The sequence below is a fragment of the Rhinolophus hipposideros genome, assembly GCF_964194185.1.
Source record: "Rhinolophus hipposideros genome assembly, chromosome: 22".
In the NCBI taxonomy this organism is placed as follows: Eukaryota; Metazoa; Chordata; class Mammalia; order Chiroptera; family Rhinolophidae; genus Rhinolophus; species Rhinolophus hipposideros.
Genome location: NC_138068.1, coordinates 29,835,848 through 29,860,900, shown reverse-complemented (window position 1 = coordinate 29,860,900; position 25,053 = coordinate 29,835,848). Strand labels below are relative to the sequence as shown.

General features: G+C 38.7%; 1 protein-coding gene across 10 annotated transcripts in view; it reads right to left on the bottom strand.

The window, feature by feature from the left end:
* The window catches only part of PLCB4 (phospholipase C beta 4), a 402,352-nt gene that overhangs the window by 284,465 nt on the left and 92,834 nt on the right, over positions 1-25,053 (bottom strand). For 5 of the 10 annotated variants that reach the window (XM_081033471.1, XM_081033467.1, XM_081033461.1 and 2 more), the window contains exon 2: positions 7,432-7,508. The exons of 4 other annotated variants lie outside the window; for them this stretch is intronic. The gene's annotated coding sequence lies outside the window, so the exon portion shown is untranslated. Of the gene's footprint in view, positions 1-7,431; positions 7,509-17,639; positions 17,684-25,053 lie in introns of those variants that run through there. One more of the 10 variants, XM_081033466.1, reaches the window with a different exon arrangement.

The following is a 25,053-nucleotide window of genomic DNA, read 5'->3' as shown; positions in this document are numbered from 1 at the left end:
GCTCCTATTCAGAACCTTCTAATTCACTTACCCGGATGCAAAGTGAGGGATTTCAGCACAGAAATTCCAGGGCATGTGTTATGTCTAATGTTTAGGGAAGTTTCCTTTCCTACATAAGGCACTAGAAGCACAGCCCACATTCACGTTTTAGAGTAAATGTTATATTCCTACGTTCACCAATCATTGATGCATGTGCTTCTTCATATTTTCCTCGTCCTCGCCAGTGAAGAGACTATATTGGGTAGTAATGTGTTTGGTTTTATTTTGTTTTTATCAAAGGCAAATAGTTTCAGGATTTTCAAACTGAAGGGAACCAGAGATCATCTATTCCAACCCCTAATATTGAGGAAGAGGACCTTGAAGTGCAGAGAATTGAAAAAAAGCAAGCTTCCAAGAAAATGCTCCTCATATCTACTTTATCTTATTCACTAAAGGAAGCATGCACCGGAGACTAAAACGCCCATGATTCTAGACTGCACACTTTTGGCATACCTAATGCAATATGAAGTGAGGAAAAACTTATCTCCTTCCCAATGAAAAACCTGGACAAATCTGCTGTTTTTAGTGTTCTATTGCTCCTATCACAAAACCCACATAACTTGAGCCTCAAAAAAACACGAATTCATGACCTGAGACGTTTTGTAGATCAAAAGTACAACACGAGTCTCACCAGGCTAAAATCAAAGTGTCCACAGGGCTGTGTTTCTTTCTGGCCAGTCTAGGGGAAAATGTGTTTCCTAGTTATTGCCAGTTTCTAGAGGCCACTCACATTCCTTGGCCCATTCTCCCTTCTTCCTTCTACTTCAAAGCCAATAATGGTAAATCAGTCCCAAGTTCCTTTCATGCTTTGGATTTCTCCTGTCATGTCTTCTAACATCTGTGCTCATGCAAGCTCTCGGGCTCTCTTTTGGGCTCTCTCTTTCTCTCAATGACCCTCTATCCCTTCCACCCGCACCTCTTGTTCTCTCTTTTTGGCAACAGTTAATTAAAGTCTACTTTTAAAGTCTCGTATGATTAAATTCAGCCCACCCAGATTACCCAGAATAATCTACCCACCTTAAGGTCCGTACTCTTAATCATATCTGCAACTTCCATTTTTACCATGGAAGGTAACATTTATAAGTTCTGGAAACTAAGACTTGAACACCTGTGGGGAGCTATTTTTCTGCTTACCATACCTGCCCATCCTCTGATGCTCACTTCACTATATGGCCCCACAATCCATCTGGTGACCAGTCAGAAACCTGGGAGACAAGCCTGGATTAATCTAATCTATTTACACTCCACATCCAGTTAGAGGATCGATTTTTTTTTTTAGGTTTTATTGGGGAAGAGGAACAGGACTTTATTGGGGAACAGTGTGTACTTCCAGGACTTTTTCCCAAGTCAAGTTGTTGTCCTTTCAGTCTTAGTTGTGGAGGGTGCTGTTCAGCTTCAAGTTGTTGTCCTTTTAGTCTTAGTTGTGGAGGGCGCAGCTCAGCTCCAGGTCCAGTTGCCGTTTTCTAGTTGCAGGGGGCACAGCCCACCATCCCTTACGGGAGTGGAACCGGCAACATTGTGGTTGAGAGGACGCGCTCCAACCAACTGAGCCATCTGGGAGGCAGCTTAGCTCAAGGTGCCGTGTTCAACCTTAGTTGCAGGGGGCGCAGCCCACCATCCCTTGCGGGACTCGAGGAATTAAACTGGCAACCTTGTGGTTGAGAGCCCACTGACCCATATGGGAATCGAACCGGCGGAGTTAGGATCATGGAGCTCTAACCGCCTGAGCCACCGGGCCGGCCCCCCCATCGACTCTTAAATCTCTGAACTCCTTTTGACTTTTAGGTCATCAAAAACAGTGATCCATCACCAAAATTATTTTTAATTACCTATAAACTCATGATTCAAATATGTCTTCAATTTTCACACAAGCTAAGTGTCCTTTTGTTTAGCACTTGGAATGTTTTCATATCACAGGACAATGTGTCATATTAGGATTCTGGAAAGATGAGAGGAATGCCTTCGTTCTGTGAGAAGGGGAGCAGATGCATTCTCAGGCAGATCAATTTTAGGAAAGAGTACATATACTGAATTTAAAAACCTGGAAAGTTATTCCCTTAAGAGTCTCTGAGCCCCTGCACGTACTCCATGAGAATATCTTAATTTATGCCTAAGGTATGCCTAAAGCTGTACTGAAAATGGCTGATCTGTAGGATAAAATCAGAATTTCCTTGCACAGAACACATTACCTTTCATGATTTGATGCAGGTTCAGGACCCATTTCCCCCCCTTAACCCTCTCCATCCAACTCCCTTGAGAAAATTGAGAAAATTGCATTACATATACTGGTGCTAAGTTTGCTTTCAATAGGAACATGTGTCAGAAAGACTTCCTTCCTTTACTACAGTTTGACCCCTAGCCTGCTGCTATTTTAGACACCAGAGATGAGTCACTGAAATTTATACCGGCACCTTACCCCTGGCTCAGTCCAGTCCCAGGGACTCTGCTGGCTGTATGACATAAACAACAGCAGTTTAACTAGTCCTCATCATACCTTTAGGATATAATCCTATATAACAAACCACCCAACCATATATTTTATTTCCATACTCTACAAACACTATTCAACAATGCCAGCACTTCACATATAAAGCTGAGGTGCCTTGTATTCCTCTGCTCTCCTGTCGCTCTACTAACTATTCTTTCTGAAGCTTCCCGACACTTTCCTGTCTGCATTCCAACTACAGAATTAGTCCTGCCCTCTGCCCTTACCGCATGTTGCTCTTACTTGTACGGGACATTTTTTGCACATTCTGTTTGCCGTCATGATGATGGTGGATACGACTTGCCTCCCTGTCACCACGGTGGCCACCTCCATTGGTCCCATCCTCATGTGATCCCGGGGTCCTGACCATTCGTCCTTGAAAATCTCTCTTCCCTGGAGTCACCTCCAGTCCATTCTTCTTACTCCCTACATGACCATTCTTCCTCAGTTTCCCTCACGTGCACCAACCTCTGCTCACTGTTCATCTCAGAGGTTCTTACACTTTGCATGGCGGTACCGGAGGTCTCAGGCTATTCCAAACACCAAAATCATCTGACAAGCTACCTTTTCCCAAGTCAGACGGCAACAAGTTAATAAGAATTTCCTCATGTTAGCGTCACTATAATTTTTCTTAAAAGTCATTTAACTATCAGTAATGGTCAGCAAATGACAAAAGTAAACAAATATTAAAAAAAAAAGCAGAAACCAATCACTTATATGCAATTGAAGGATTTTGTATACATGCTCACAGGTTAGAATTTTATATTTGTATAAAACAGAATTTTGTATTTTACTAGCAAAATTGGTGCTGTGCTTCTTCGTATGACATAATGAAACACACCCACATTTCTATGTTTATGTGTGTGTATATACTTATGTATGTGTGTAATGTGAACATATATACATTAGATATCAGCAAAAAATTAAGTTTATTTCTATTTGTCTGACATCACAAAATGTAAAAATGGCCCAGTGGAAATTCTCAGGCATTAGGAGCATGAATGCAAAATTGTCCAACCACTTTGAAAAGCAATTTGGCAATTTCTTATGCAGCTGAACACGTATATGACCCAGCCATCCCTTCTTCAGGTATTTACTCAAGAGAAAGAAAAACATGTCCATACAAAGACTTGTATACCAATGTTCATGGAAACTTTAATAGCCCAAAACTGGAAAAGAAAAAAATACATGTCCATAACAGGTGAATAAACTGTGATATATCCATAAAATTGATTAATACTCTGCAATTAAAAAAGCTACTTATACACATAATATGGGGTAATCTCAGAAACTTTAGACTGAAAGAAAAAAAGCTGTCCAAAAAGAATACATGATTCTTTTGTAAGAAATCCTAGAAAATGCAAAAAGAAATTTATAGAGATAGAAAGCAGACTAGTGGCTGTCTGGGGTGAAGGGGTTTGGAGGGATGGATTGCAAAGAAGCTGGAACAAGCTTTTGGAGGTAACTGAAAGGGTCTGTATCATGATTTTGGTAATGGTGACACTGGTATACACACTTGTTTCAACATTCATTAAAATACAAAATGGACACCAATAATGGATTCACATTATTACATGTAAATTATAGCTCAAGGAAGTTAGTATTTTTTAAGTGTCCCAGTGGACGCTTCATCATATTTGGAGACAAAATTAGGGATGATCTGATTTGCCATGGATACAGGCTTATGTGGTAGATATGAAATTTTCCTTTGAATGATTTTGTAGGAAGCAGACAGGGAGAGGGAATGTAATTTTTTTCTTGCATGTGGAGTAAGTTAGTGATTTATTTTAAAGATTTCAGTGAGTTGAAACATTAGCACTTACTGAAACTGCCAAAATTTTATGGATGAGAAATGGACCTATCTATGATAGGAACAAGTTGGTGAGTTCCAGGAATGAAACTTGTGTTTAGTTTGGTAAACGTGAGCTTTAAGCCCTGTGGGTAGATTCTTCAACTAAGAACTATTTTTTCGTGATAGCAATCCATAGATGACTATTTCCGAGGTAAAATAAGGTGACTTTGGACAGTTTATTTGAATTGAAAATATTCGCAGAAAATAGTTTATTGAAAGCGACATCCCTGGAGACTGGGGTTAGTGAATGTATAAATTGATCTATAAATGAGACCGAGAAGAGGTATCCTTCTACCCAGCCCCTTAGTGTGATAATGCAATGTACCAATGGTTCTTAAACTTGATTGTGCATCAGAATCCGGACAGCTTGTTAGAACACAGATTTCTGGGCTGTACCTCAAGAGCTTCCGATACAATAGGTCTGGAGTGGAGACTGGTAATTTGCAATTCTAGCAAGTTCCCAGGTAACACTGATTTGCTGATCTGGGGACCACACTTTGAGAATCACTGACATATATATATATATATATGTATATATATGTATATATGTATATACGTATATATACATATATATATATACCCTGGTTTTCTGGAACAATGCCCTTAAATAGTTCTGGAACAGCCTTACCCATGAATGAAGTAAAACAAAGTGTAATTAATTTCAATAGCTACACTATCAGCACAAACAACAAGAAAGTTCAAAAGAAAAATTTCAAGATTCAAAATAGGTCACACAGAAAAAGTTGAGAACCATATGATTTCACGGATATGTGGTATATAAAACTGAAAGCAACAAAGGAACAAGACAAACAAATAAAGAAACAAAAACTCATAGACATAGACAACAGTTTAGTGGTTACCAGAGAGTAAGGGGGGAGGGGAGTGGTAGATGAGGGTAAGGGGATCAAATATATGGTGAAGGAAGGAGAACTGACTCTGGGTGGTGAGCATACAACGTGATATATAAATGATGTGTTACAGAATTGTACACTTGAAACCTATGTAATTTTACTAACCATTGTCACCCCAATAAATTTTAATTTTAAAAAATTTCATGATCTTTGGAAAAGATGGACAAATTGTTCCTACTTCAGATACCTTTGAGTATAGATGAAGTTTACTCAATTCTTAGGTTACTAAGTAGCTTGTATATTTCTGACATTTATTTTTCCTCTCTCTTATCAGTCAAAGTGGGTATTATATTATGTTCTGCCAATAAATGACAGTGTCACAAGTTCTAAAGGTATATAATTTTCTATTGTCAGATGAAAAAGATGAAGAGAATTGAGAGGGAAGGGCTACAGAATGAAAAGAAGAAATTACATGAAAAGGTGGAGAAACAAAGAAGAAAAACACAAATCACAGAAATTCCCCCAGGCAAAAAAACTAGGGTTTGAGAGATTTATAGTCAAGGAACCAAGAAGGGAAAAAATGACTTACGGAGTATGAAGTTTATTATATAGATGAAAAGAAAACCACAATATAAAAAGGACTTGAAATATAAAAGAATTTCAGGTAAAATAAAAAAAAAATAAAAAAGCAAAGAAAAAAAAAGAAGAAAAGCCAAGCCAAGAGAGAAAGAAGGTATGTTCATTTTTTAAGTTATTGAACATAACATTCAGAAAACAAGATAGATCAACATATAGTGATTTGTGAAAAAAGAGGGATAAAATAATCAATTTTTAAATATTCCCATCCTTGTTGTACACCTGAAACTAATATAATATTGCAGTCAACTGTAATTGAAAAATAAATTTAAAAAATTTTTTTTAAATCTTTTTTTGATAAATATCCAACTCCACATTAGTAGAAATCAATTACAGTTGTTCAACACTTTAGATGTCATAGCTTGAAGGCGTCACTGGGGGAAGAGGGGTGAATTTGGGATGTGGTGGGCAGAATAACACCCCACTCCCTGAAGATGTCAACATCCTAATCCCTGGAACCTACGACTACGTTATCTTACATGGCAAAAGTACTTTGGAGACTGATTAAATTAAGGATCTTGGGATGAAGAGATGGGTGGGTCCAATGTAATCACAAGGGCTCTTCTAAAATGGAAGAGGGAGGCAGTAAGATCAATGGAGATAGGACAACAGAAATAGAGGTCAGAGTGATGCAATTATAAGCTACAGAATTGGGGCAGCATCCAGAAGCTAGACAAGGCAAGGAACAGGTTCTCTCTTAGAGGCCCCAGAAAAAACAACACTGCAGACCTGTTTTAGATGTCTGACCTCCAGAACTGTAAGATAATAAATTTGTGTTGTTTTAAACCACTAACTTCACGGCAATTTGTTATATAGCAGCAACAGGAAACTACTACAGGGATTTGGGGGATGCTGGGTTGAACTGGAGAGCATGTGCCTCCTCTAATAGGGAGAACAAGAGTCCAGGCTTTGCTGGCTCTCTCAATTTATTAGGAGATGCAGAAAATCTGTTTGCATAAAATTAGCAACCAGTAGCCCTGGGAAGGGCAAAGTATGACTACAACACTGATTGTTGCTCTTTATTTTCTTTATTGGATAGATCCAATCATGTGACATGGCTGAAATATGGACAAAGGATGGATAAACCAACAGAACAGACTTTTTTCCAGCACAGTGCTCCACTCCAGACTACAGACCAAAGCTTACAGAGGCAAACAGCTCTGCTGTTGACAGAACTCCTATATTTCTGGCCAAGATGCACCGAAAGCAATCTGTGGTCCATTTTCTGCTCCCAAGTCATTCAGAAGCTGAACTTCAGAGTGTCGGAATTTTCTTACATTCTAGATCATCAATGGGGCCAACGTGCTTTATAATCATCTGGGAAATGAAATTATTATGGAAAAACAATTTGTTCTTCGCAAATGAAAGGAATCATTAAAGTGCTAAATGTTAAGACTATTACTGAAACATGGCCAGATAAATGGTAATAACTTTTAAAAATGAAGGGAAAAAGAAACATAAAAGTCTAAATTATTTTGCCTTAAGTAATCCTTCTGTTAATTTTATCCTTCTGTTAATTATATTCTTAGGGTAAATTGATAGAAGAGGGGGGAAATGAAGTTACTCACATTTGCAGATACAAGTGGCCTCTTAATATTCAGGCAACCAGCCGAAAATATTTATTGACTGAAGACTCTCCAAAGCACTAAACAAGAAAAAGTAGGAAATGCAAAAGTGTAAAATAGGGTTCTCACACAGAGTAATTTAAAATATCACTGGGAAGACAAGGCTAATACACAAAACAATTGGAGAGTAATTAATAGTCTTTGCCCTGAAGAACGATGTCAAAATGTTTGTAAGTCAACGCAATATGTACTCAAGGAAGGAAGAGATTAGCAGAGATTTGACTTAGAGCAGTGAGGACAACTTCAGGATGGTTGGGTTTTAGGCTGAACTTTCCAGGGTAGACAGGATTTATGTAGAAAAAGGGTTAAATATTCCACTCAACAGAAATTGGCTTGGTGACTTCTCTCCCGTCCTAGAAACTTAAATTTGTAATTGAAGCTGAAAATATAATAAAACCTGCACAAATGGTGGCCCTTTGTTATAAGATGAACTTACGACAAATGCAAACGTTCTGCAACATATGGGAGAAGATAACTGATATTTTTCTCCACTGGGGCTCAAAATTGTAAGAAGGAGAAGTAGTTACTACCATTTCTCATGATTCTCTGTTACATGATAGTACAAATAAATGCAGACATATGCCTATCGTTGCTCCAATTACATGAGAAGATGAAATAATAAGTAGAGGTCTCATACTGTTGTAACCCAGTGGAAAGTTGCTTATTTACAACTGAATTTATTTTTCTTACAGCATGGTTCTTTGAGTTATTTTAGCATAACTGACTTCAGCAAGTGTTTGCAAAAACTATTCTGTCCTTTTATGTCAGAGAAAAGCAACTATAAATTAAGTACCCTGGAAAATAAGAAGAGAGTAAATACACATGTAAGAACTTTTTTCTTTAGCCTACGGGTAGTTAACTACGTATTAGCCCTACCAAGATTCAGCCAGTCTCTGGTTTGAAATTTTGAATAGATAACTGTTGAATATTTGTTCAATTTGGTTCTAAGGATCACACACTGTTGAATATTTGTTCAATTTGGTTCTAAGCACACCGTGCTTTTAAAAATGGCTGGCATATTTCCTCGCATTCCTTTATGAGTAAGAAAACAAACTTTCTACGAAATGATGTACCTTTAAAAAGTACTATAAATTTTTCATGCCTTCATTCTGAAGACAGTAAAAGAAGCTTCTGAGCATCTACTCTACAATCTCTAACTCTGAGTTATACTACATGGATTTTCCTCACTGAAAACAGCTGAATAAATCCATTGCTTATAAATCAGTATTCACTGGAAAAGCAAACTAAGTCTCTATGTAAGCAACAGTTAAAGGAGCTGTGTGGGTTTTCAGAAGATGAGTCTTATGTTCCTTGAAAGTATATTAACGTGACAGTGAAAACAAGCAAATTAAAAATGGGAGTTGTATGGCACTTTCAAAGAACTCAATACGAGCATTTTATTGTCCCTCAACGACTTTATGAATTCAGTTCGTTTTAACCATAACCTTTCTGCTATGCTACCTTCTTGCTATGTAGTTATTTAAAAACTGCTTCTTTGTGACCAAAGGCCTGGTTGGACGTTTTACTTCCTAGCAGCAGGTCATTTTGAGACCCTGGTGTTTCAAGCAAGTTGCCCGCTGGAGTTGCCAGCTGGATGGAGGAGTTTTTACACAGCACTGTGGATCCAAATCAACCCAGTAGTCTGTGAAGTACTTGAGGGTAAAGTTGACACAAAGTACTGCATACAAACATGGAATGTCAGGAACTAAGATTAACACAGGATAATAAATACACTTCCTGAAGAAGCAGTATGAACTATTTATTTCAGGCTAAATTATGAGGTGAATACATCTTCAAATAATCTTCACTGAAATGCCTGGCCTGAAATAGGGTTGTTGTGGTTTTTTTGTTGTTTTGTTTTTGTTTGTTTCTTTTGCTACTGCATCCAGAGAAACCAGGTATGTCAGCCCAATGAACTTCTTACCTTGCTGTTATCTCCTGGTCTTTGCATCTCAATTTATATGATCTCACCAACCATCTTGTAAAATGTTATAAGAATCAATTAAGTCACTGGCAAGTAATTTCTGCCAAGTAAAAATTAGATAATCTGTTACTGTTGTAAAAATTTTACTTTTGTTGGAAATAAGAACACCACGATGAGTTGGCCCAAACTAAGTATTAGCTTGTTAGAAAGTGTCGTACACTATGTAGTTCTAAACTATGAAAGTAACTAGCATGAAATAAAATCGATCAAAGTGTAGTTTGAAGAAATAAACTGATCACAAATCACTTATGTGTGGTCAAGAAGTCCTTTTTTAAGGAGACACAAAAGAACATAAGGGCTGGGAAGGAATGTGAGGGGACTTTCTCAGGTGATGGTGATGGGACTGATTTACACAGGGGCATTCATTGGTCAAAGCTCAACTTACCGCGTTTACCCGAAAATAAGACCTAACCAGAAAATTTAAGTCCTAGTGTGGTTTTTCAGGATGACATCCGCTGAACATAAGCCCTAATGTGTCTTTTGGAGCAAAAATTAATGTAAGACACAGTCTTATTTTCGGGGAAACACGGTATATACAACTAAGGATATATGCATTTCTCTGTTTGTTCAGCTGTGGTCAAAAATATGGTGAATGTTCAACTTAAAAAATTATTACAGTAAAAGACACATGGCCATTAATCCCCCTCAAAATACTCCGCCTCGCTTGGAACACACTTATCCCATCATTCTTGCCACTTTCTGAAGCAATTTAGGAAGTCGTCTTTCGTAAGTGTCTTTAGTTGCGCTGTCGTGGCTGCCCTGATGTCCTGAATTGATTCAAAACATTTACCTTTCATGGTCATTTTGACTTTCAGGAAGAGCTAGAAGTCACACAGTGCCAGGTCCGGTTGAATAAGGTGGATGAAGACACACCGTAATGTTTTTATTTGACAGAAACTGCTGTTCCAGAAGTGATGTGTGACACGGAGCCTTTCCGTTGTGATCACAAAATACAGTGAATGGTGCTGCCGAGTGCCATCCAATGGAAAGGCAGGGATCTTCAATATGGGAAGTAATACATCCAACCTTAGTAACAGTGTGTGACAAGTTTCAACTTGTTCGGTGCAGTCAGTCGGGTGTGAGCTATGGTTGAGAGAAGGTGTGTTTTAGAGCGTGCCCTAAATCATCCTCCATCATGATAATGCTCCGTGTCACACATCGCTTCTGGTATACGGCAATTTCTGTCAAATGAAAACATTACGGTGTGTCCTCATCCACCTTATTCACCGAATCTGGCACTGTGTGACTTCTAGCTCTTCCCCAAAGTTAAAAGAATTCAGGACATTGAGGCAGCCACTACAAGGCAACTAAAGACACTCATGAAAGAGGATTTCTAAAACTGCTTCAGAAAGTGGCAAGAACGATGGGATAAGTGTGTTCCAAGCAAGGGGGAATATTCTGAAGGGGGCATGGGGACAGAGTCAGGAGTGCAGTTTCCAGGCTCTCGCCCTTATGTGGAAAGGTGCTGGCTCAGGTAGTAAATAACCATCAACTGTGATTGCATGGCCATCAGCTGTGGCTAGTTGGCCATCAACTGTAACCAGTGAGCCATTGGCCATTAATATAACTGCCATGGCTACGCTAGCAGAAAATGGGGGCTAGCAAGAAGATGGTGGCTGAGCTGGCAAGTGGCAGAGTGTGTTTTGCGGATTGCAGAGAGGTGGACTGCAGTTAGCAAGTGAGGTTGGTTGGCAGAGACAAGTGGATGGCAGGTTGCGGATCGTGGGGCTCCTGCTTCCTGTGTCTCCAACCCAACCGCGAGCCAGACTATAGTGGTATGACTCTCCATCTATGGCTCCGTGGGTGTTCCTTTTTGGCCTCACCATATCCTGCGTTCTTATGCGGGGAGCGGGACCAGAGACCCTGCATGACACCCTGCACGACAGGGGATTAATGACAATGTATCTTTTACTGTAATATTTTTTTTTATTTAAACATTCACCATATTGTTTGATCATACCTCCTAAATTTCATATACAAACTGTCAACCAATATTGAACTCTAGTTAATAACAAGCATGCTGAAATATGCAAACTGATGCCTGTGGTTTGTTTTAAAATGCATCAAAAATAAGATGGTGAGAGATGGGGAAAGAGATAGGTAGATGGACAGACATGTAATGAAGTAAAATGTTAATGGTGGAATCTAGGTGGTGAATATACAGTTGTTCACTATAAAACTTTCAAATTACCATATGTGTGCAAGTTTCATTAAAAAAAAATGGAGAAGAAGATATAATAGGAAAGGAATTACCGAAGAGTTCAGAATGTCACATTACCACCCCACTTCCCACTTTCTTCCCTTCAAGAGTTCACGTGGTCTCTAGGACCGTGGCAGAATATTTAAGTTGAAAATTCTAAGCACAAGTCTAATAAGCTGAGACATGGAAGGTTCTTTTGTTTTTTTAAATCAATTGCCTGAAACTGGTTGATTATGTTAGGAAATTACGTGTTGAGAGGGAAAGAAGTAGCTCCCGACAGACAAAATTTCTATATTTAAATGTACAGTGAGCTCAAGCGGGGCACCTGCAAGCCAGGTCGGGCAGAAGATGCTGTTAGTACACTCAGGAGCAAGACACACACACACAAAAAAGGCTCCTGATGGGTAGGAAAGTGATGGCAGAGGGAAGGAGTGAATGCGGCCTTGGTGGCTGCGGAAATGCTAAGAGAGACTTGTACTGAGAGGCCAGAAGCAAGGCTACCAACGATGATGAGTCCCGGAAAAGGACAGCTAATGAAACTCGTCAGAGGTTACAATACCGCACATTCCTTCCAGAACAAACAGCAGGTCACACACACGTCATCAATTGCATCAGTTGTGAAGGGGCCAGTGTCACAGTTAGTTCACTTCAATCACATTCCCAGTCAAATGCTTCGCAAACTCACTGCTTGGTGTGGACTAGACAATGTCCATTAAGGCAAAAATAATAATCTGAACAGGTATTTGACATTGCGTAGCTCCTCGGTAGTCAGTGTGATCCAGCAGCATTGGCAGTCCCTGGGAGCTTGTTAAAACTGCAGAATCTCGGGCCTCATCCCACACCTGTCGTATTAGGAGCTGCTATTTAACCAAATCACAGGTGATTCGTGTACACCTGCAAGTGTGAGATGCAGTGGGGTGATCTCACACCAAGTCTGCAGAGCGAGCCCCAGTAACTTGTCTTCTCAGTAGCAGCTTTAACTTTATACAGAGGACAGGTATAGGTAAATAAGTGAGCAATATTAGGTCTTGGACACCTTGTCTCCTATAAGCACCTTCCCCTCACAAGTGCTTCAAAGCTTCAGTCCTAGCCTCCACCTGTGTGACAGACCTTGCTCCAGCCCTGAAGCCCTAGAGAGTCTATCAAAATAAAACACAGTTGAACCTGTTTTGAGCATTTTGGAAAGTTTCACATTCTCCAATGGGTCTAGAAATATTCTGTATGCCTTTGGTGAGTGGATCATTTTACATGTAATTGCTCTTTAATGTAAAATGTGTATAAAATGTTTTCTCCAACAAGTAACTATCAAGAGTTCTCTGGACGTTGTCCCCATTTCAGCTGTAAGACAGAGCTGTGGAATTTCTTTATTCCCCATTAAAAACAGCCACAGACTGTTACATTTTATTTACGTATATATACATCTAAAATAAGTTTATTTGAATTATCATGTTTGTATAGTTCAATTGCTATAATAAAGACTGTTTTATTCTCAAATAGCTGTGACGAGTCGTGGTTCACACGAAACTAAAGGTTTTACCTTTTGTTTCATGATTACAGATATCTTTAAAGATACAAAGATATTCCTAACTGACCAAACAAAGTACACAAACATGAAGTATTTTCCTAAGCCATCTGAAGCCAATTATTCCATACTGACTGCAAGTTTCATTCTTTGGCATCACATCTTTGTTTACAAATATGTGTAATTACATGAAAAATGATTTCAAAAATATTACCAAATATATTAACCAACTTGTTAAGTTATTAATTTCCACTCTCTTATTTCAGGAAGCAATTTTACATAATTTCTGATAAACTTTCCAAGACAATGAAGAAGTAAGAGTTCTAAGACAATAATTATATTTTCATTCTCACTGCCTATTTGGGAAAAGAGACTTTTTAAAATAATCATTTTACCTATCTTAATGTTGAACTCAAAAAGTGGCAATCAAAACATAAATTATTGAAATATATCCTATATTTTTGTTCCTAATTATAAAAATACAAAACTGAATCCGTTTTTATAATAATTAACACATGATGGAAAAACATTTAACACTGTGTTGAATTGCTTCATATTTAGGCATTTATAGAAAGTATTTTCAAGAGTGGTTAAGTTTTTTAATAGACTTTTTTTTAGGGTAGTTTTAGGTTCACAGCAAAATTGGGTGGGGAGGTACAGAGATTTCTTATATCGCCCCCTGGCCCCACAGGTGTGTTTAACTTTTAAAATATAGAAATGTTAAATGACTTTTAAAAATCCTATCTGCCAATGAAATAATACCAATGAATACCTTATTGAAAAATCTATTTGAATATGTTAGGTTTAGGGAAATTTTATAAACAGACATTGAAATAAATCTGTATCTAATTAAAACCAGAATTAACACAAAACGATAGTGTTTAAAACACTTTCTTGACTTAATTTTGTCTTAGGTTTATCACTTATTGAAAAAAAATCTAAAGAAAAACATCAATAATAAATAAAGCAATCTTCAGGAACAGTTTGAGTGGTCTAAGAGATTTACAAACAGAAACATTTTCTTTCTTTACCACTACCGTTTCAGGCACCACGAAAATAAAACTGTGATAGCCCTACTACAAGCTATTAAAAACATAAACTTATCGAAACGACCTCCCTTTGTAAATCTACTTCCACTCATAAAGCCATTTTCAGTATGCTCTCTTACCTGAAGAGGAGTAAGTAGGATTTAAACTTCACCAGGTCAGAAACACACTCTTGAGAGATGCCTGATGCAGGCTGAAAACCACCGGGGCAATCAGTTCTTGGATAAACACACTCCTTCCAGAAGGGGAGGAGAAGGGAGAAACTCAGGATGGGTAAGCCCACGAAGCCAGGCGAGTGGAAGGAGACTGGTCCTCCCCTTGGCCACAAAGTGAGAGGTTGGCAAGCAGTGCCCACAGCCACAACTAAATATCCAAAGTGGCCGAGACAGACTCTTCTCACCATTCTAAGCAGAACCCCAAATAGAAGCAAATGCTTTCCATAGGCACCTTGCCAAGGAATGAGGAAGAGGCCCCGCACATCACAAGAAATACCACTGGATCACAGACTGGGCTTTATCAACATGAAGTATAAAATATGAAGCCTCCACCTGAACTCGTCATAACAAATCTTTGTTTTATTTTTTCTATAATGAAGGCCACAAAAAGTTTCAAGACACAAACCTACGGGAAAGCAAAACTGATGGCTCACGATTCAAGAAATGTAACACAGTAACTTGTAAGCTGCTGAGCATCTGGCTCAACTTCCCCAGCTGCCTGCCACCTTTTGCTGGTTTTCCTCCTTTATCATACATTCGGGTTTCAAGAAAGGAAACAGAATTTTTAAACTTTTAAGTTACTATCTGTGTTGATATAAAGAAAAATAAATAAGAACTAATAATGAAGGTGAGATCTGGAAATTATCTACCTTGCACAGACAGCAAAATGTGGAGACTTTTTTCCTATAAATATCTCAAAAGGATTTTAGTTCTACATCAAATTAAGACTCTATCCACTGTGTCCCAAAATGTGCCAGAGAATATAAAATGTTTTGCAAAATAAAATTCCAGTGTGAAGTTTTAGGATGGTCAACTTACACTAATGTAGACAGAGTCCTATACTGCAGGATTTCTCTGTTTTTTAAATGCTCGTGTTCGTCATCAATCTATTGAGAAACATTTTATGTATTGTTCATCCAGAGGGAATTGTATTTCATGAGACAGATTGGAGAAATGCTAACAACTGTAGATTCGACCTGCCAACTTTTAATCAACAAAGCCGACACTGTGATGAGTTTCAAAGCACTTAGAAAAGCCATTAAATTATCAGGCATCCCTTCTATCCCAATTTGCACTGATATCTCTAAAATTACAGTGTGATCAATTTCTAGATTACTCAATATTATAGAGCTAAACCTGTTTTCCAAATGGAAGCATGTGGAATGCAACCATACCACACAGGCATTTAATGAATATCTGCTATTCCTCGCATTATGCTAGAAAATATAAGGGACAAAGTGATGTCTGCCTTCAAGAAGCTGAACATTTTGTTTCGAACCTCACAGTTGCTAATAGAGAGGATGTGGCTGTTACAGGGGTTACCCATCTGTCCTCAAAAGTTGAATGTCAGACCTCAGAGATTAACATTCACCCAATGTATCCTACAGAGTGGGCACCTCAGCCAAAACACTGACGCCAAGCCCAGAGTAACAATTAAAAAACAGCATACAAACACGGTACATAGTGCATCCATATGTGCACATTTCAACCACCTGCACAGGAAGAAACTGAGTCATATGCCCCCAGCAAATCTTGTGTAAAACACGACTGACCTCAAACGCTTCCATTTATCTCCAGTCAGAGTCCTGCAACGCCCACACATCTCCAGCAAGGAATGCCCATACAGTCTATCGCTCTCATTTATGTGAAGAAGTGGGTTTTCAGGATAGAACCAGGGATAGACTGGCAGTTCACAGCTGTCCCACCAAGATAATTAAGCCAACACTACACACTCATCTACCCTGACTAGCCCAAAACAAACTGCTCCACACAAGCTGTTTTCCAAATCATGTCCGTTGAAAGATGGAAATCTCTCTAAAATGAGGTATATCCCTTTATTCTTTCTTATACGAAGATATAATTTTAAAAACATGTCTTAATTGGTAAATATACTTATGATTATCAATATTTATTCAGTAGAATCTATAACACTCTATTGAAGAGACCACGTTATTAATGTTGACAAAAATATTTTACTTAAAAAGTGATTCTGGATGGTACAGGATGGTGTGCTGTTGAGCAAGCAGCTTCATTTCCCTGAGCCTTATTTTCTGCATCTGTAACACAGCAATAGAATCTCTTCTCACGATAATGTCACAAGGCTGCATGAGAATACAAACTCCAAAGCTCTGGGCAGATGTGACATACATCTAATACTATAGTATCTTGAGAAGATGTTCTTTAGCCACTATGCACTGAGGGCCTCCCATGTGACAAACACCGGGCAGCTCCACAGTGTCACTCTTTACCACAAAGAACACACATCTGTGTCTTACCATGAATGGATAGAGGCTGAGACGTCTTAAAAATTAATTGTGAAAGTAACACAAGTTTGTTTTAAAAATTCAGACCACAGAAGGCATTAACATTACAAGTAAAACCTCTGTCTATCATATTAATCACAACCACCGCTGAATTTCAGTTTATGTGCCTGTAATGACTGTTTAAGATGACTCATAGACAAAAGACAGCTCCCTTCTTATGCATGAGTTTATCCCTTTTACATTATGGTTTCTAACAACCAGCTGGTTCATCTTAATTCTTTTCCTTCTGGTAGGCTTCCTGGGTTGACCCTTTCTTTTGTTCCGGTTTTTGCAACATAATTTATGTAAATATAAAATGGAAGCCAAACAATTATGGTATACAGAATAAAATGAAAATGTGATAAATCTTTCACCACCCACACACGTAAAAAAAAAAAAAAGATAACTCTGTGCAGTGATGGATGTCTTAACTAACCTCACTGTGGTAATCATTTTTGCAACAGATCTGTATTCAATATTCAAATTATCACATACACCTTAAATTTATACAATGTTATACCTTCCTCTCTTAAGAAAGCTGGAAGATAAATACAGGCACAGCAACTATAAGAAAGAAAATGTTAAGATTTATAACATGGAATACAACCAAGAGATTAGAGAAGATGGGAGGAAGTATGAATGTGCTGTTTTTCAAAGTTTTCATATCTAAGAGTCAATAGACTCTGATTCTATCTAAAGTTAATAAATCAATAAACAAGATTTTGTTACATTATTCACATTTGCAAGAAATGATTTACAAACAAGTAAAACACAAAATATAAACCTAAATTATAGGGAAAAAAACATGGAGGGTTTTGCATAATCTAAGAAACAAAGAAAACATCAAACTAGGAATGAGCGCTACTTCTCAGGAGACCCACCTGTGCCTTCAACCTCTCTGTTCCGAGTAAGGGCTTCCTTGTCTGGTCTTTGCAGAGCCTCCACTTGCTGGTGCTCTAAGAGAAACAAGTTTGATTTTCCCTGGATTTGCTCCAAAGATCACCAAGTTTGGCAGACGTTCTTCAGTGTCTGGCCTTTTGCCATTTCCTACTTTTAATGAAGATTTGTTTTCTCCCACTTTCAGTATTTCCCCCCCCCCCTTTCGCTTTGCATGGTTTTGCTTCAAGTCACAGAAGCTATCGACATTAAGTGAGGGCTTTACTATAGGACCAGTGAACATGAATGCAGGTTGTGTTTCCAAATAAATACCATCAGTTCTAATTCCCTTTAATATGCTTGGATAGCATTTTCCCCTAGATTTAAATAGAATATTAAATCTATTGTTTGATTCTCATTACCTAAGTATTTAAGAAAGTATCAGCATATTCATTTACCTTGACATGATAAACAAACAAACAGGTTCAGAGAGAAACTTTTAGTGTCTGACTCATTCCCTTCTCCTTCCTCTCCCCCACATCCCCAAACACACACAAAAAAGATATTTTTTGCTTCCTTTTCCCCCAAAAGACTATGGATGAAAGACCAAAGCAATTATTTAATAGTGTCCTTGATCCTTCTAACCTTGCTAAAGATTGATTTTAAAACCAACAATTCAGTATACTCAGGATAGAGTCAACTCACTGTTCCAGGGAACAAAGGACAAATTAATAGAGAACATTATTGTAAAGCATAATGACATTCTAATAAACACTGCCAATTCAGTCCACCTGGATCCAGCACCTAGCAAATCATGAAACAAAAGCATTTGACAAAACAAAAGAAAAAAACACACACACACACAAAAAAAACCCACTCTGGGAAGAAATAAACAACAAAAATTAAATACCATATTAATATATACTCAACAAAGTTCTGCTAACTCTTCATGCTAGCTGCGTTCAACATCTTTTATCATAATGCATTCTATCAATATTATCAGTAATATTGGATCCTTTTATTATAATTATCAGTAACCAGTGAAAAAGGTACTTATCCTTAAAGTTAGACAGAATCCACAGAACACTAAAAATGCTTCCTAAGTTCCTAAGTCTAAAATTGTATTCTATTCCAAGAAAAAAATATGCCCGACATAATACAAGCAACGGTGGATATTATTCAAGAGCTCCAACTTCATTTTTATCTCACAATTTAAAGTCGATAAAATAAAATTCATTTCACAGAAAATGGTTTGTGAATGGGCAAAGCTCTGTGCTGTAAGGTAAACTTTCTTATCACCAGTCAGACGTTGGTAATCAATATCTATTGATTTGTAAGATAAGCTGGAGAGCATGAGATTAAGGGTGCAATTGGACACACCTCGACTGACATTGGGGCTGTTTGGTTTTGGACAAGTACCTAAACTCTCTCTGGTTTTGTTCTCTCGTCTCTAAAACAGAAACAAAAATACCACCTCACAGGGTTACGGAAAAATTTTAAATAAGAAAATCTATATAAAACACTTAACATATGATCTAGTACATAGTAGGTACTCAATAAGCGGGGATAATAATGTATTGCCACTATGCACTATTACTGCTTTTATACAATATGCCAACCACTCAGATAGCTGCTCTGGAATCACAGTTTAGACCAGAGCTTATCACTTTGAGATGCACACAAATCATCTAGGGATTTTGTTAAAAATGTAGACTGTGACTCAGGAGGTTTGCTGTGAGGCCTGAGACACTGCAGCTCTAATAAGCTCCCAGCTGATGCCAATGCTGCTGGTCCAGGGACCACACTTTGAGAACCATGTTCCTCCGAAAATAAGACCTAGCCGGACAAGCTGCTCTAATGCATCTTTTAGAGCAAAAATTAATATAAGACCCGGTCCAAAAGACGCATTAGAGCCGATTATCTGGCTACGTCTTATTTTCGGGGAAACAAGGTATCAAGGATTTGGACCATCTGGATACCACGCCCCCACCACCCTCTCCACAAACACACACATGCACACTCAGGCATACATCGCTGAATTCACAATCCAACATTACCTTCCCTGTAAAAATAGACCTCTTTCTTTAAAAATGGTAAAAGCTATGAACTACACAGCAAGAAACTGCTCAACCTGGGGAAAAACTTGGCCTGGATTCAAACCCTAGCCCCATTATATGTGCTAGCTAGCTATTAATGTGGTATTGGATTAAGTACAGATATCCTTATAAACTTCAGTTTCCTTATTTGTAAGACAGGGATAATATTACCTGTCTCAAAAATAATATACTATACGACCTGACACACAGGAGGTGCTAAGAACATGTGGGCTGCCATCCTGCTCCAGACTGCATTGTGTTAATTACTTGATAATGTAACTCAGGCTTTCTTTCTGCCTTTCCTCAATGTGGGCCTTTCTCTCCAGCAAACTATCTGAAAACCCGCCACTACTAAAAGTCTTTTTCATGCTATTTCAAGCTGCCTGTATTAGTAACTTCCCAAGAAAAAGAACCTTATTTCCTGGTATGTTCTACTAATCCTCAAGACCTAAAGTTTGGGAGAAAACTGTTTTCCACATGGCTTCTCTCTATTCTAAATCCTTGCAGGCACTTTCTTCTTGCACACATACAAAAACGAAAGGAACAGAAGTCACTGCTATCTTTTTCTCCATCTCTGAAAGAACCTGAAAGTACCTTTTTCAATCAGGGAAACTGTTATTGTAGGAAACCAGCCATTAACTCAAGATAACTCTCTGTATTCTTTCTAGTTTCAAAAACTGAAATTGATACTGTTTCTTAAGAAAGCTGTAAAATGCTCATGTGCACCCGTACACACACACACACACACACACACACACACACACACACACACACACAGTTTTGTTGTGGTTTCCTGTCACCAAGCAAAAATGACATGGTGTCAAGAATTATCAGTGGCCCAATTTAACTCGGTTGCCTCACTGCTTCAACACATTACTTACTGAGTCCCTACCACGCATTCAGGGCTATGTCGGATGCCAAGGTACACTGGTGAGTAAAGAGACATGGCCCACGCCCTTGAGGATCTAACTATCCAATGACTTTCTCTATACTCTTGTTCTGGAAATCAGGACACACTTCCAGAGCTAGTTCTGGTTTCCAAAACCTAGCCCAGGGTAGAGTGGGACAACAACAAGCGTCACCTAAACAAGCCGCAGCAACACTGTTACAGACCAGCGCTGGGCACAATTTACTAATCAGATGAAATGTACCATGGCACTACCAGATGAAACCTGCAAATAAAGGAGCTCTCTATTACGTCACCAAACAGTGGTTGATCCATCCCAGCACACCGTCCTGGCTAGAATGGCACGGCGGCCCCAGGGATACAGAGCCCACAGGAGCGACAGCTATAGTGTGGACAGATGTTCACATGTCCTCCCGCAGCCCGCCCACCTCTTCTGAGCAACCAAACAGGCTCAAAATCTACTGAAAGCTGTCTGAAGTTCACCGGCACACTGAACAGCAAACAGCTATAATATTTCGCCAGCAACACAAGCCACATTTGATTAATATCTTGCTGCCTATTCGCAGCTATAATACTTAATATTAATATTCACTGTAATATTTAAAAATAGAAATAGGGATGCTGAGCAAGATCAACCCAGTTTCATTCACCATCTTTAAGTCTGTTAACACTTTTGTCAAGCTGAACTTTCCCCATTACAAGGCTCACCAGGTACAGAAGAGGCGCTGCAAACAGAATCATCCCAATTAAGAATTCATGTGATGTAAAAATGTAATCAGAACATGTGGAAATCATGTGATCAGGTAATCAGTAAAACCTTCAGATGCAGATTAACTTATTGTTCACATTGATGAGTCTTAACTATGTCCATGAATTGCTTTTACAGAGGCCTGTGAATTAAAAGGAAGATCCCTTGTTCATTACATGAAAACACACTAGGTCTCATCATTTACGACAAAGTGGGAGATGAAGACACCTTTCACTTTTCTCATCATAATCAAATATAATAATCCTATATTGATCACGCACAGCACATACATACAGAGAATGTCACCTTGGTAACAGACACGGAACATGATCTCCAACAGGTATTTGAAAGAGGCCTAAAGCTCTCTGACATTTCAAACCAATAGATATGGGTCAAGGATGAAGCAAGGCTCAACTTAAGACCATCTTCCAAGTAGTCTGGTTTAAAATTCAGGGGGAACCACATCTTCTACAGATAATAACTTGGGTCAAAATTACCCACAGTTCTTTCCACAAAGAAATCGGAAAGGGTCTTTTAGGAACCAGGTAAGCAATTTAATAATTCAGATAACAGCTTTCTTTGATTGGCTGAACTAATAAAGGCTTGAATTCATTTCCACACTCTTCTGTTTCTCCCTCCCTAAGATAATTCAGGAGAGAGTACATTTTCATATTTTAGACAAGTGATTCCAGAGCCACTGGTCACTGGTAGCCTGTAAGATGATTTCAGGTGGTATATAGATTGAGTCTGGAATAACACAGAATGCTCCAATAGGAATCTCAATTTCTCTCTCTCTCTCCCTCTCTCTCTTTCTCTCTCTCTCTCTCTCTCTCTCCCCTCTTCCTCCCTCCCTCCCTCCCTCCTTTCTTCCCTCCTTTCTTCTACCTCCCCCCACCCATCCAAACCGTCTCTCAAGAAAAAGAGGCCACTGACTCAAGATTTTTGGCAAGCATTGTCATCTACTCATGAGTGAATGACACTATTTGGTTTTCATTTAACTTGACTATCTCTACTATTTGTGGCACATAATAGTTTTTAATTTAAGGTAGCAACTTGAGGTTTCTTTTTTAAATACATATATTTGTGGGGGGAAAGTGGAAACATTAAATAATAATAGGAGTGGAATACAATCATGGCAGAAAGCATGAAGGTGGTATCTGAATGACTGATACTTGGGAAACACTAGTATAGCAATTAAAACAGTCTGGGTTTGAATACTAGCTTCACCACTAACCTTGCTGTGTGAGCTTAGGCAAGTTACTTAGGATCTCTGTGCCTCAATTTCATTATTTGTAAAAGAGATGACAGTATCTACTTCAAAGAGTTATTGTGAGGAAAAAAGGGTTATTATAAAGTACTAAAATGGTACCTGGCATATGGCAAGAATCTCACCTAAATTAGTTGTTACTAGCAAAATTACTAGTATTTTATAAGTATGTCGAGGTAAATATGATATATTCAAACTCGATCTTCTGGCCTATGAATTACAAGATAAAGTAAAGAGACTTCATCATGGGCTCTCGCACAGGTGAAAAAAAAAGTTCCTTGTTTTTCTTTAAATTAAAAATGCATCCATTTGAGGAGCGTGATCATCTAGAAGCCATGTTGGCACCCTGACCTCAAGACTTCCAGCTTCTGGAACTGAGTGAAATACATGTCTGTTGTTTACAAACCACCTAGTCTGTAGTATTTTGTCATAGCAGCCCCAATGGACTACGACAAACATAAAAGCAAACAGGCATCACTTATTGATTTTTCTTCACGTGACTTTCTCTGTCCTTGACTTCCAGGGGAATTCCTTCCTCTGTTCACGTAGTTTTAGTGTGACTCCCTTGAGTGAATCATAAAATGTAGTAGGAAAGTTACTCCCTATTAACGTCACGTGCCTCTTCACCCGACTGCCGTTTAATGGGCATTTTGGGCTAAAATGGAAAGGACAGAGAACACTGCTCAGTGATACTGGATCAGAGATCCACGAGGTTCAGGCAAGCTGTGCGTTTGCTCTCTGTAACTAATACGGCTCCCTGAACAATGAACTTGAGTTGCCCCATATAATCCCACAAATTATCATCTCCACTAGAATCCAGATAGACTTGAAAAAAGGAAAGAAAAAGAAGAAAAAAAGACCCTAATGGGAAGGAAAATGGCTAATGAAATTAATGCTGATTGCCAATGTAACCTTCAAGATGCACAGAGCCCAGTAATCTCTCAAAGAACAGATAATACAATCTGATTACTTTTGAAAGTCAAACATACTTGCAAGAAATAGCTATGTAAATTGCCCGGGCAGGCTTTGTATTAAGAGTCCAAAGTTAATTTTCAAAATCTAAGTCATTGATCCCATCCTTCTCAATTCTGTCAAAATTAGACCTTTACTTCTCTCATTTTTTAAACAACCATGGACACACACCTACAGAGGCAGTTCTTCAGCCTGACTCTGTGACAGGACCACAGCGCCAGGTTCCTGGGCACAAGCCTCAGGTCTTGAGGTTTTTTTGTGCCTCGATCGTATCATCTAAAAATGGGATTATAATTGCATCTAACTTACAGGTTTGTTGAGAACTGTACCCAACACACGGTTAGTGCCATGTCATGGCAATGTTAGGTATTATCAGTGATGCTCATATGTGACCATTACAGGACTTGTTGAATACACTGAGATAGGTGTCACCACATGCCCACTTCCTGGATGAGGGGATTGCACGTTTCCGATGTTGTAACATGCCCAACGTAACAGACCTTATCAGGCAAGATATAGCATCAGATCCACCCCTTGGCACTGCCTGAAACAAACTGAAGATTAAGAACAAAAGCACCCACAGCAGATGACTGAAGAGACACTGAAACTTACAGAGAAAGGTCTTCTTAATAACTATCATAGTTTTTAAAGTGTTAATAATTTATTCTGACATTCCACAGTACATATGAATAGAACAATTTAACAGAGTAAGGTACGGGGACTGCACTGATAAATGGTCTCTATTTATGATGTTTGCTATTGACTGGCTCAAACTACTCTCCTATTTGTGACTTCTTGTCCATATTGCTTTTATTAGCCTTAGGTGTTTAGAAGGCACTGGACGAAAGTGTGAAAGAAAAAGTGGGCACGACTCAGCTATAGTCTAGTAGGTTTCACTTATGTCACAGGTTACAATTATGTCATATGCCTACTTCCTGGCAGTTTAGCTATAGAGCATACAGGAAATGGAGCACTCTTGCCATCCCAAAGGCCAGCAGTGATATTACAAAGCACACCTCCTCAAAAGTCTCACCCACCATCTGGTGACTGAGTTTGGGGGATTCCAACACACTGAGGAGAGTAAAGACAACTGATTTAATTCCATCAAAGTAGCTACCAAGATGTTCGACGCATAGGAATTTCGACTATGCATGTTAGGTGGAAAGCGGGAAGGAAAAAAGGTACAGAAAAGGATCAGGGATCCACACAGGTGAAACGTTTCCTCCCTGGGACACTGTATGAGATTGACTGCAAAAATGGCTCCAATCTCTACTACTTCGGCTTTCTACACTCTTCACAATGTGACTTTGCAGCTCCTTTCAAAGATTGAGCTTCTTATCCCCAACATAATCTTGGCTGATTCTGTAACTTGCTTTGGCAAAAGTTAGATTGTATAAATTCTAAGCCTTGGCCTCAAGGAGCTTCATGC